Source organism: Symphalangus syndactylus, chromosome 9, assembly GCF_028878055.3.
Source record: "Symphalangus syndactylus isolate Jambi chromosome 9, NHGRI_mSymSyn1-v2.1_pri, whole genome shotgun sequence".
NCBI classification, from domain to species: domain Eukaryota; kingdom Metazoa; phylum Chordata; class Mammalia; order Primates; family Hylobatidae; genus Symphalangus; species Symphalangus syndactylus.
This window is the reverse complement of record NC_072431.2, coordinates 56,930,244-56,942,472: the sequence shown is the minus strand read 5'-3', so window position 1 is coordinate 56,942,472 and position 12,229 is coordinate 56,930,244. Positions and strand designations below refer to the sequence as shown.

At 46.9% G+C, this 12,229-nt stretch overlaps 1 long non-coding RNA gene across 1 annotated transcript in view; it reads right to left on the bottom strand.

Moving 5' to 3' along the window:
* Nucleotides 1-12,229, bottom strand: part of LOC129489580 (uncharacterized) — a 98,282-nt gene that overhangs the window by 9,582 nt on the left and 76,471 nt on the right. Inside the window, exon 2 of the long non-coding RNA XR_008660035.1 lies at nt 6,835-6,988. This is a non-coding gene — a long non-coding RNA (uncharacterized lncRNA). The remainder of the gene's footprint in view (nt 1-6,834; nt 6,989-12,229) is intronic.

Here is a 12,229-nt window from a genome sequence, read left to right as displayed (position 1 = left end):
TCGCTACAGCAAGGGTTTCTTTCATTTTCTTTTTCTATTTTAGAGACAGGATCTCACTATGTTGCCCAGGCTGTAGTGCAGTGGCACAATCTTGGCTGCAACCTCAAACTCCTGGGCTTAAGTGATCCTCCTGCCTCAGCCTCCACAGTGACGGAGACTATAGGCATGTGCCACTATGCTTGGCTCAATTTTTTTTTTAATAGCGGTGGGGGTCTCACTTATGTTGCCCAGGCTGGTCTCAAACTCCTGGCCTCAAGTGATCCTCCTACCTCAGCCTCCCAAAGCACTGAGATTACAGGCAGGAGCCACCACACCTGGCATATCAGGAGTTTTCAATATCATAAAGTTTATTTGTTTTCCTGCTTGCCCCACCCCAAGAAAAAGAAAATTCCAGGAGATCAGGAGATAGTGACAAGATGTTTTTTTTCTTTTTTCTTCAGATGGAGTCTCGCTCTGTCACCCAGGCTGGAGTGCAGTGGCACAATCTCAGCTCACTGCAACCTCTGCCTCCTGGGTTCAAGCGATTCTCCTGCCTCAGCCTCCTGAGTAGCTGGGATTACAGGCACACACCACCATGCCTGGCTAATTTTTGTATTTTTAGTAGACACGGGGTTTCACCATGTTGACCAGGCTGGTCTCGAACTCCTGACTTTGTGATCCACCCGCCTCGCCTCCCAAAGTGCTAGGATTACAGGCGTGGGCCATCACGCCCGGCCCGAGGTGTGTTTTAGAACACTTCCTCAAATTGACTTTGGTTATTTCCCTCTGGTGAGTCGCCTGCCCTGCCTGCTCTGGGTGGCTGTGCTAGCCTTTGCTCAGTGGTCATCCTTCTGAGCCTCCATCCGCTGAGCCTCTCGGCACCTACTCCAAGCAGCAATGAATAGGTTTTGCGCCACTTGCAGTTGCAGCCCCGTATCAAGTCTCACCAGTGACCACACTTCCAGGAAGCCAGAGAGAGCTCTGTTCCCTGCCGCCTGGAATTTCATTTGGCTCTGGCGCTGAGTTCATGTGACAGGGGAAGAGTGGCGTGTCTGGGCACTTAAGCCATTTGTGGTAAAAGGATCCGGATGTGCAAATGGCTGAGTTCCGTGTTATTGGATTTTTCTCTTTTTAACTTGATGAAAAACAGAATTTTTTTTCCGACTGTCTGCAGCTCCATTCAAGTAATAACAAAAATAACTTATTTTAGTACAATATATACATGGTAAGTCTTTTTATTTTTTCCTGAAACAGTCTGTCTCTGTTGCTCAGGCTGGAGTGCAGTGGCATGACCATAGCTCACTGCAGCCTCCAACTCCTGGGCTCAAGCGATCCTCCCACCTCGGTCTCCTGAGCAGCTGGGACTACAGGCATACACCACCACACCTGGCTAATTTTATTTTTGGTGGAGATGGGATCTCACTATGTTGCCCAGGCTGGAGTGATCCTCCCACCTCAGCCTCCCAAACTGTTGAGATTACGGGCATGAGCCACCACGCCTGGCCCCATGATAAATCTTTAAAAGAGAAAGCCTTGCTTCCTACGAGACCCAGCATGATGGGCAGGGGATGGCCGATGTTTTTCGGACAGTTACCGAGCCCCTTTCTGAGCACGATACTATGGCGGCTGAGCTGGATAGGAAATGCATGAAGAAGCAAGATTGTAAGGCAGGGGAGAAGGTATGAGCACTCCAGGCTGAGGACATCTCAGAGATTCATGCCAGGGCGGTATGAGGGGCCCTGGCTGGTGAGGGAAGAGTGAGTCATCCCATATAACCAAGGGAAGGCTAGGAAGAGGAGCTGGGGGTAAAAGTCCTTCACTCACAGTTACTTGAGCAATGTTCCAGGTGCTGGGCTAAGTAGGCAGGTGGAATGAGTGAGGCTAGTGGCAGGGAGGCTGGTTAGGAGATTTCCTTGTACACTGAACATTTATGAGGCTCCTACTGTTTGCTGGCACCATGCCAGGTCCAGAGGAGCAACAGAGAGACAAACTGGATGGCTGCCTGCCAAGGGCTCTCCTTCTCAGGTGGCAGCGACACAAACAGATGTCGTGATGCCTCACATAGAAAATAAACAAAGATGCCTGTAATTCCAGCACTTTGGGAGGCCGAGGCAGGAGGATTGCTTGAGGCCAGGAGTTCAAGACCAGCCTAGGCAACATAGCAACCTCATCTTTACAAAAAAAAAAAAAAAAAAGTATTTTATTTATTTTGTTTTATTTATTTATTTATTTTGAGATGGAGTCTCACTCTGTTACCCAGTCTGGAGTGCAGTGGCGTGATCTCGGCTCTCTGCAACTTCTGCCTCCTGGGTTCAAGTGATTCTCATGCCTCAGCGTCCTGAGTAGCTGGGACTATAGGCGCACGCCACCACGCCCAGCTAATTTTTTGTATTTTTAGTAGAGACAGGATTTCACCATGTTGGCCAGGCTGATCTCAAACTCCTGACCTCAGGTGATCCACCTGCCTTGGCCTCCCAAAGTGCTGGGATTACAGGCATGAGCCACCGTACCCGGACCTACTAAAAATTTTTAAAATTAGCTGGGCATGGTGGTGCTTGCCGGTAGTCCCAGCTACTTAGAAGGATAAGGCAGGAGGATGGCTTGAGTTCAGGAGATCTAGACTGTTGTGAGCTATGATCGCACCACTGCACTGCAGCCTGGGTAACAGAGCAAGACTCCAACTAAAAGAAAGAAAAAAAAAAAGAAACAAAGGGGAGAGGAGGTGGGGAGGCAGGAGCCAGCCATGGGTGTGAGCAGAGCAGGTAGAGGGAGATGTGGTCTTTATTTCAGCCAACAAAGAAAACAGTGTGATGAGGATGTTCAAGTGGATTTTTTTGTTTGTTTTTTTGAGACGGAGTTTCACTTTTGTCACCCAGGCTGGAGGGCAGTGGCATGATCTCAGCTCACTGCAACCTCCACCTCCCAGGTTCAAGCGATTTTCCTGCCTTTGCCTCCCGAGTAGCTGGGATTACAGGCGCCTGCTACCACACCCAGCTAATTTTTTTTTTTTTTTTTTTTTTTTAGTAGAGACAGGGTTTCACCATGTTGGCTAGGCTGGTCTCGAAATCCTGCCCTCTGGTGATCCACCCACACTGGCCTCCCAAAGTGCTGGGATTACAGGTGTCAGCCACTGCACCCAGCCTCAAGTGGATTTAGATCCATAGCTTCAACCAAGCAATTCCCTTTCAGAGTGTGAGAAAACTTTTAGTGTGCAGGGCACTCCAGAAGTGTGCATGGAGCACTTCAAGTCCATTCACACGACTTCACCCTCCCCTCTCCCGCCTCCCACCACTCTGGGCCATGTCAGTGCAAGACTCTGAGAATTTCACTTTCTCTTCAAATGAGCTTCATATACTGCCAGAGCCAGCCTTGAGCCTTTTCTTCGTCCCTTTTTGTGTTGTGGTGGTGGTTTGGGGGTTCTATTTTTTTTTTTGAAGATCACATTCCTAATAGGAAACCTAGCACATTTGGGCACCCCACGTGGGCAGAGGTGTTTTAAATGCTGTGGAGACAGAGCACGGCTGAGCTATGTCTGGATGTCATATTTTTTTTAGCCACATAAAAAGAGCAGGTCTTTGTTAGTGCTGCGGGTGATTAAGTCTCAAATCTCTGTGAGATCTGAGATCTCAGCAGCTGCCAAGGCAAATCACCCAGTTAAATAGCAGCACTACAAACATATCACTGCCAGGAACTCCACCCCACAGTGAAGCTGTGCAAAGACTTTGGTTGCAAGGGTAAAACCTTAACTGTCCTACAGCCTGTGCTTAAAAGAGTATGTCACATGGTCACCCTGAGACCCAATGGAGAGCCCAAGAGACTCAGGGCTTCTCTGTCATTTTGATGCAGGGCAGGCAAGTCCCAGAATTGGGGCTTAACCTGGAAAGGTTCTTGGCTTCACTCAGGAAAAAATTCAAGAGCAAGCCAGTGGTAGAAGCAAACAGCTTACGGAAGCAGTAGTGTTACACTCCGTGACTGCTCCTGCAGCCCAGGGCTACCCTGTGGGCAGTGTGCTGAGAGTAGCAGCTCAGAGGAAGTCCTGCAGTAAGATTTATACCCACTTTTGATTACCTGCAAATTAAGGGGTGAGTTATTCAGAATTTTCTAGAAAAAGGGTGGTACTTACTGGTTGTCGCCGTGGAAAGGGGTGGTAAGTGCTGGGTGTTGCCATAGCAATGGTAAACTGACATGGCCCTCTGGGCATGTCTTATGGAGAGGTGCATTCCCCTCTTCCCTGTTTTAGCTAGTCTTCAGTCTGGTCCAGAGTTGAGTCCTGCCTCCTACTTCAGTTTGGGAAAGATGATTTTGACACATGTGCCTGGAACTGCCATCTTGGTGTTCATTTACACCTTTGGTTTCTGGTTAGTTTTGTGGCTTTGTAGCACCTAGATGAAGATATAAGAAGTGTGTGATTGGCTGGCCATGGTGGCTCATGCCTGTAATCCCAGCACTTTGGGAGCCTGAAGCAGGTAGATCACGAGGTCAAGAGATCGAGACCATCCTGGCCAACATGGTGAAACCCTGTCTCTACTAAAAATACAAAAATTAGCTGGGCATGGTGGTGCACACCTGTAGTCCCAGCTACTCAGGAGGCTGAGGCAGGAGAATCGCTTGAACACAAGAGGTGGAGGTTGCAGTGAGCTGAGATTGCACCACTGCACTCCAGCCTGGTGACAGAGCGAGATTCCGTTTCAAAAAAAAAAAAAAAAAAAGTGTGAGATTGTGGTCTTTTCTGGCTGTCAAGAAGAGTTCCCATGAAAGGCCATTTGTCCCCAGGCAAACCCTCTGGCCACACCAGCCTCCCTTTGGAAAGAGAGAAGGATCCCAGAGCTGATTTCTTTTAGGAATGCGCATGGAAATATTTTCCCTGTTGGATGGAAAGAAGAAACCAACAAGGTGTGCAACAATTCAATTCTAACACTAACTACCAAGACTTAGCATAGACCTCACAAGTTAAGGGCTCCCCCAGGCTCCCACTACTTCAGACACATGTTGGTGGTCCCCAGTTCACCCACACTTCTAACCGACTGACTACAAATCATGAGCTCCCACAACTTCCTCAGGTTCAATCACTCACAAGAATGACTCAAAGAATTCAGGAAAATGCTGTACTTACAATTACAGCTTTATTATAAAGAATACAGACCAAGACCAGCCAAAAGAAGAGACTCATAATAGCACAGGATGAGGGAGGGTCCCAAATGCAGAGCTTCCTTGCCCTGACCCCATGAACTTGGGAATGTCACCTTCTTAGCACATCAATATCTTCACCAACCAGGAAGCCCACCTGAGCCTTGGTGTCCAGAGTTTTTACTGAGGTTTCATTACATAGGCATGATTGATTGAATCACCAGTCATGTGACTGAACTCAGTCTCCAATCCCTCTCCCCTCCCTGGAAGTCAACTGGTATCACATAGCTCAGAGCCCCAACCCTCTAATCACTTGGTTGGTCTTTCTGGCTTGACCAGCCCTTATCCTGAGCCATCTTATTAGCTGAAACTCAAATGGAATCCAAGGGGATCATGAAAAACAATGACACTCCTATTTCTTGGGAAATCCCAGATTTTACTATACAACAATGTCCATAATGGCCCAGGGCCGAAATACAACACTCGGCTCATAAAGCTTCCTGTTATTTGGGCAGAGATGATGAGTTCCAGCTTTGCAGCCCTTTGAAGCAATGGAGCAGAGCACAATACAGGCAGGCATTCCATTATTCATTCATGCCCACAGTCACATAATTAGTTTCGGAGTCCTACTTTGTACAGATGCTGTGGGATTTGTGATACTTCTAGGCCAATTACTTTATGAGAGTAATAAAACACTACTGAACCCTGGGCCCCTACCAAGTCCAGCCTGGCTAATGCTTTGGGGAGTGTTGTTTAATCACAGGCTGCAGGGAGAATCTTCCCAGGATAGAGGACTTACCAGGGTGAGAAGCCCTCCTAAAGACTGTTGTTTGAGTGACTCCGGGGTCATTTTCCCACTTGGGTCTGGCTTCAAGTTGGGAAGCTGGCCCAATGGGGGCAAGTTAGAAAATGTTGGAGAATAACCAAATACTGCAGCATGTATGGAAACCCCTCCTATGGCCCCTTTGAGGGATGAAAAAAATATGGCATTCCCTGGGCACAGTGGCTCATGCCTGTAAGACCAGCACTTCGGGAGGCTAAGGTGGGAGGACTGCTGGAGCCCAGGAGCTTGAGACCAGGCTGGACAATATAGTGACACCCCATCACTATAAAAACAAATTTTTAAGTGAGCCGGGCATGATGGTGGGCACTTGTAGTCCCAGCTGCTTGGGAGGCTGAGGCAGAAGAATCATTTGAGCCCAGGAGTTCAAGGCTGCCGTGATCCATGATGGTGCCACTGCACTCCAGCCCGGGCAACAGAGCAAGATCCTGTCTCTATACATATACGTATACATATACATATACATATACATATACATATACATATACATATACATATACATATACATATACATGCCATACATATGACATGTATATGCCATATATATATATGACATTCACTTCATGAATACTTCGCATTATGCTAGGAAAACCACCATGAACAAGACCCAAAACCCCTGCCCAGTAGTCAAGTCTGTGAGGCCACCCTGAGACATGGGTAATGAGGTGTCAGCGTGGCTGAGCTCTTTCACGGAAATGGGAAAAGGCTTTTGCAGGAATAATACTCAGGAGACGGGACCTTGTCTTGCCCTGTCCCAGAACAACCTCTTCCCAGAAGCTTCCCCAGACCCCTCCCGCCAAAGGAAAGCCTTCCTCCTCCTCCTCCAGACCATGCAAGGTGCCCACTCAGGTAATCCTCCTGCGATGTCTACAACATCAGTTTCTCACCTTGTATTGAGGACCGTTGAGTAATCACCTCTTCTTATGAGGGTCTTATCCTCCAGCTGGACAGGAAATGCCTAAGGCTGTGAGGAGCTTCTGAGGATTGTTGCATGATCATTCTCCCAAAATCCGAGTACAATGGTCCGGTGATTGTCCCAGTCTTACAAGGAGGAATTAGATGAACAAGACAATGTACATAAAGCATTCAGCACAGGGCCCAGCACATTGTAGGCACGAAATTATATACAAATATATATACATATCTACATAACATATATAAATTATATTTATAAAATGTAGTGCATTGTATGCACTAAATTGTATGCACTATGTATAGAAATGTATATAAAAATACATATATAAACATATACATAAATATATAAAAATACATACAATGCATTAAATTATATATAATTTCTATATGTATTTATACATATAGAATTCTATACATATTATTTCCTAAATATATATTCATTTTCTTTATACAAATATATGTAATATATACATATATATGTATTTCCATATGCAAACATCTGTAATATGTAATATATATGTATATACATAATATATCTATTTATGTACATATATTTTTGTATATAAACATATATTTATGTATATATGTATATATTACATATTGTAATATATATTACAAATATATATTTATGTGTATGTAATATATATTTGTGTAATATATGTAAATATATATTACATATAATATATATAAAAATACAATGCACTAAATTTTATGTATAATTTCTATATGTATTATACATATATAATTATATACATATTATTTCCTAAATATGTATATATTCATTTTCCTAAATATATGTACATATGTACATACGTACATATGTATATTTAGGAAACTGGAGCCCAGAGAGGTCAAGTAACTTCCCCAAGGTCAAACAGCTATGAAGAGGCAGCACTAAGGTTTGAATAAATCTCACGCTCCTATTGAAGATCGATTGGCACTTGCTGGGTGTAAGGTAAGGGTCCATCAGGTATCTGCCCTCAAAAATCTTAAACCTAGTGCTGGGGGGCAGGCACACACAGGTGTGGTGTGAAGCAAACTGCAGTAGGGGGTGTCCAGACCTGGTGAGGACAGGGAGGGGAGCTACCGGGGACTGTGCAGATAGCATGTGAGGCAGGCCTTGAAGAGTGGGTGGGATTTTGACAGACAGGGTGGAAAAGAGCACTGGAGCATGGGGAACAGCATGTGCAAAGGCACTGGGACAGGAGGACACGGCGTATGAGCCAGGGATGGAGACGTGTCCATTGCAGGAGATGCAGGGGCCGGATGGCAGGGGCGGGGAAGGGGGCTGCAGGAAGGAAGCCTCAGGGCAGGCACATCTGGATCACGGAAGACGGGGCCACCACGTTGAGGCACCTGCCCTTCATCTTGGAGCCTCCTGAGGAGTAAATCGCCCTCCGCAGACTCGGCAGATGTTTGGTCAGGAGGCCAGTGCTCAGCTATTTCATCATGAAAATCCTGACCCAAGGCACGATGCCCAGCCCAAAGCTGTATCCAATCAGCGTGGGTACCTGGCCCTGCTCGAGGGGAGCCACGGCAGACCAGCCCTTATGCTCACAGGAGCCTTTCTGGTGGGTCTGCCCTGGGAGACAAGTTCAGTTGTGGGGAGGAGACTGGCGCCTCATGCCAGAGGGTTGAGGGTTGGAACCAATGACACAAGGACCCTGCCAAGCCACTCTACCATTGGGGGTGGAGGCTTTGCCATCACCCAGCAGGGGTCTTTCCCCCACCTCCCTCACCCATGGCTTTGCCTCAGTTCTTGTGTAGGTTCCCAGAATAAAACCATAAGCACAGAAAGACTGTAGTTATTGGGGGAAAAAGGTAGGTAGGAAGATAGTTAGCTGTTTCCTGTCTTCTCAAGATAGGTAGATAGGTACCTGCTTATCTAAGTAGGTTAAGTGGGTAGGTAGGTAGACAGGCAGGCAGGTAGGTGGGTAGACAGGTAGATAGGTAGGTTGACAGGTGGGTAGGCAGATAGGTAGGCAGGCAAGTAGATAGGTACACAAGTAGGTAGGTAGGGAGATGGGCAGGTAGGTAGACAGGTAGGTATGTAGATAAGTAGGTAGGTAGATAGGTAGTTAGGTAGGCAGGTAGATAGGTAAGTAGGTAGGCAGCCAGGTAGGTAGGTAGGCAGGTAGATAGGTAGACAGATATGTAAGCAGGTAGGTAGATAGGTAGGCAAGTAGATAGGTAGGTAGGTAGACAGATAAGCAGGTAGGTAAGTAGGTAGGTAGGCAGGTAAATAGGTAGCTAGATAGATAGGCAGGTAGATAGGTAGGTAGGCAGGTACATAGGTAGTTAGGCAGGTACATAGGTAGTTAGGTAGGTAGATAGGTAGGCAGGTAGATAGGTAGGTAGGCAGGTAGGTAGGTAAGTAGATAGTAGGTAGGGAGGGAGGTAGGCAGGTAGATAGGTAGTTAGATAGGTAAGCAGGTAGGTAGATAGGTAGGCAGGTAGGTAGGTAGGCAGGTAGATATGTAAGTAGGTAGGTAGGTAGGTAGGTAGACAGGTAGGTAAGTAGGCAGGTAGGTAGGTAGGCAGGTAGGTAGGTAGGCAGGTAGGTGGGCAGGTAGGCAGGTAGATAGGTAGGTAGATAGATAGGCAGGTAGGTAGGTTGACACGTGGGTAGGTAGCATGACTACAGGGAGATGAAGCCTGCTTTCAACAGCACCGCTGCAGAACACATCAGAGAGAAAAAGAAAACAACCTCACTTCACATTAATGGATGAGGCGCAGTCACGGTGGGTCTGCGCACCTCACTGGGAAGTGACCGTTTTCTATCCCACGATTGTTTCCTATTCCCCGGGTCCTGCAGCTATAGGGTAATCATACTCTTCGGCAAGTCCAGAAAATAGCTCCATCTCTCGTGATGAGACAAGAAGGGCTCACATGTGCCTCGAAACTCCAAAGCATCCACATTCTGCCCAAAGACCAGAGGAACTTTCGGAGTTGATGCAGAGATTTCCCTGCATTTTATATGATCAAGAGAAGAGTGGGTCCCCAGGCTTGCATTTAATTCTGCTACCTTGGGTCTCGAGCTATTAAAACTTTATAGAATTCTCACACAGCCTTCCCTAGGGACCTGCCTGCACTGGCGGGTGCTACACTTCAGAACTTATGCTCTTTCCTTTTCCAAATTGAAGATTTCATGTCTTCCCATGCTGCATCTTGCTTGGGCCAGAGCAGAACAAATTACCTTGGCAAAATAAGTCCTTACCAACTGGTAACACTGCAGGAAAGAAACTAAATCCACACTTGCAATAAATCTGAGCAGAATATTCTGAAGATCTTCCAGAAATAATGCACCATTGGCTAACCTGCTCTATGGATACAGCTGTTTCTCTGAGAGTGCGCCTTCTTCTTCCAACAGTAAGTGATTTCAGGGCAAGGATGCACTCCACAAAATCCCCAGGAACTGGTCTAGGATGCTGAGGGTGTGAGTGGGAACACCAAAGGCACTGATGGAGCAAGAACTGGAATAGTTAGGGCATGTCTTTGGGGAAGGATTAGAGGGGACTGGGGGCAGATTGCTTCAATCCTACTGTTTGTTTGTTTGTTTGTTTGTTTGTTTGTTTGTTTTGAGATGGAGTTTTGCTCTTGCTGTCCAGGCTTGAGTGCAATGGTGCGATCTTGGCTGGCTGCAACCTCTGCCTCCCAGGTTCAAGCGATTCTCCTGCCTCAGCCTCCCAAGTAGCTAGGATTGCAGGCACCTGCCACCATGCCTGGCTAATTGTATTTTTAGTAGAGACAGGGTTTCACCATGTTGGCCAGGCTAGTCTCGAACTCCAGACCTCAGGTGATCTGCCCACCTTGGCCTCCCAAAGTGCTGGGATTACAGGCATGAGCCACCGTGCCCAGCCAGTTATTTTGAAAATTAAAATTGAGCTGGGCTCAGAGGCTCACGCCTATAATCCCAGCACTTTGGGAGGCCGAGACCAGGAGTTCAGGACCAGCCTGGGCAACATAGTGAGACCTCATCTCTCTCTCTCTCTCTTTCTTTCTTTATTTATTTATTTATTTATTTTTAAGATAGAGTCTCGCTCTGTTCTCCAGGCTAGGATGCAGTGGCACGATCTCGGCTCACTGCAACCTCTGCCTCCTGGTTCAACTGATTCTCCTGCATCAGCCTCCTGAGTAGCTGGGATTACAGGAGCCCACCACCATGCACAGCTAATTTTTGTATTTTTTTGTGGAGGCGGGGTTTTGTCATGTTGGTCGGGGTGGTCTTGAACTCCTGACCTCAGGTAATCTGCCCACCTTGGCCTCCCAAAGTGCTGGGATTACAGACATAAGCCACTGTACCTGGCCGTGAGACCTCGTCTCTACAAAATATTTAAAAATTGGCCAGGTGTGGTGGTGCGCACCTGTAGTCCCAGCTACTCAGGAGGCTGAGGCAGGAGGACCTCTTGAGCCCAGGAGTTCGAGGCTGCAGTGAGCTATGATCACGCCACTGCACTCCAGCCTGGAGGACAGAGCTAGACTCTGTCTCTAAGAAAGAAAGAAACAATTAAAATTGAATTAATTCAGCCGGGTGCAGTGGCTCACGCCCATAATCCCAGCAATTTGGGAGGCCAAGGCAGGCAGATCACCTGAGGTCAGGAGTTCAAGACCAGCCTGGCCAACATGATGAAACCCAGTCTCTACAAAAATACAAAAATTAGCCAGGCATGATGGCGGGTGCCTCTAATCCCAGCTACTCAGGAGGCTGAGGCAGAAGAATCGTTTGAACCTGGGAGGCGGCGGTTACAGTGAGCCGAGATCGCGCCAATGCACTCCATCCTGGGTGACAGAGTAAGACTCTGTCTCAAAAAAAAAAAAAAAAAAAGAAAAGAAAAGAAAAAAGAAAAGGAAGTGGTACTTGATGAGGAAGCTCAGGCTGTCCCCGAGCCCACGTATCATGAGGGCATGTCACCACGACTTAGACCTTTGGAACAAAGATGTGCCCAGCAGAGAGAGGCCAATTCAGCCTCTTGCCACGGCTCTCAAACCCCTCCCTTTCCAAAGCACACGTTAAGCTTTTTTGGAAAACCCTTTAAAAAGAGCCAAAATCCTTGCTTAGAACTGAAAAAATAAATTGTTCTTATAAGTGTAACAGCTCTATCACGGATCATAATAATTCTGCTCTAAAATTACATTTGACCCCTCCGAGGAGTTGATCCAATGGTACACCCTGAGAGCATGACTCAGTCCTTCTCAATGCTCAGAATGCCACTCTTCTCCCCAACGGCCTCAAACAAATGCATGCATTTATATCCTTACCAATCTGTAAGTTCTCAGGGTGTGAAGGGGCTGTTTACTTTAAAGAGCAGACACAAGTGAGAATCGTAATCATGGTTGTTCTGCTCTGAGGGTTGAACGCTAGGAGCA